Raw genomic sequence first — 1,644 nt, 5'->3', positions numbered from 1 at the left:
CCTCTCCTGTTAGTCTTTAAAAACCCAAAATTCCTCAAATTCAGGGAGACAGAGTTCAGGCCATAAGGTCGTCTGATCTCCTTATTATGATCTGGCAATAAACTCTTTCTCTCTTTGAAACCCCAGTGTTCCAGGAATTGGTCATTTGAAGTGCATGGATCAAGAGCCCCACTTTTGTTCAGTAGCATTAGGGCATAGGAGATGTAACTAACCTGGGCCTCATTGCATGATGAGTAGAACGTGCTAATGATGAAGCATACATTGATTTATTGAAAAAAGTAAAGGAAGGGGATGGGCATTTTGGACACACACACAAAAAAATACATTAAGAGAATAATAGATTACCCAAAAAAATTGATGTAGAGCCAAAATCAATCCAACAGATCAGCAGGGGAACATGCATGCACTCACTTATCAGGAGTTGAGAATATTTATCACCTGGTATGATATTCATATGGCCTCACTAGCTTCTAGAATAGCTTCAGCTCTTAACATTTGAACAATTTATTGCCTAATTATTTAGTTTGCCCTTTTGAAACATCTGTCTGCAGGATACTTCCTGAGAGGGAGAGTAAAAAATGTGGGCCCTTGAAAAATAATCCCCACCCCCCTTGCATTGAAAGCAAAATAATCTTTTATCAAATGCTTTGTGACCGTTTCAAATATTGAATTTGTACTTTAATTGTGGAGTTCAACAGAAATATAGCCAGTGGGAAGGACTTAATTACAAATGGCGTCATTCTCCTGAGTGTGCGCACAATCCCAAGGGATGCTTTAATGAAACCTTGAGGCCTGAGACAGGAAAGGTCAAACAGCTTCCCTCGCATCTGATACCTAGAAGTACTTAGAGCTGCACCTTCATCTTAGCAGATGTTCAACCAGGTAAAATACTAGCCTGAGGCAAAAATTCCAGGAAACAAGAGCTCTTAGAGAAGCAGGGTTCTGGAATTCAGGGGATAATAGAGTAGCCTCTTTCAGAGTTTTAACAGGAGATGAGTTTAGATAATCTTCATTTGAATATAAATGTATATTTCATTAGAGGTGTAACCATGCCAGGAGGAATACCATTCTACTTGGGATTTATTACAGATTAAAGAGTCTTGATATTTTACATCACTATTTTTTAAATGTTGAAAATGTTCTTATAATATCTATACGGTGCACATATTTAAGTTTGTATTAGGTTAAACCAGATGAAATTGCTTTTACTGATATGTCAAAAAATAGTTGAATATTAGCTTTTGGCTCAATCTAATAATCAAATTTTCTTACTTTAGCCAAAGAATGCAAATTACACACTAAAATACCATTTGACCTATTTGCATTCTTAAAAAATACTTTTGCTTTATGCTAAACAAGATCTCGTTCAAATGTACTAATTGCTGTGTGTGTGTGTGCTTGTGTTTGTGTACCATTAGCTATAAATTTGTGCCTGCTTTTCCAGAACCAGCTTTGGTTTTTCAAATTTGATTTTTAGGGATTTGTGTCTCTAGCTAGTGCCAAGCAATTTAAGGTAGAACCTGACGGGAACTTCATTTTTGTTGTTGTTCATTCTTCTTTTTTTATGTTTGACAGGAACTTTAAACATATAAGTCATTTTAAAAATTAATAAAGAAGAAAATGTTTGGTTTTCCTTGAAGCTTA

This window comes from Dasypus novemcinctus, chromosome 2 (genome assembly GCF_030445035.2).
Source record: "Dasypus novemcinctus isolate mDasNov1 chromosome 2, mDasNov1.1.hap2, whole genome shotgun sequence".
NCBI classification, from domain to species: Eukaryota; Metazoa; Chordata; class Mammalia; order Cingulata; family Dasypodidae; genus Dasypus; species Dasypus novemcinctus.
Note: the sequence above shows the minus strand (reverse complement) of the source record.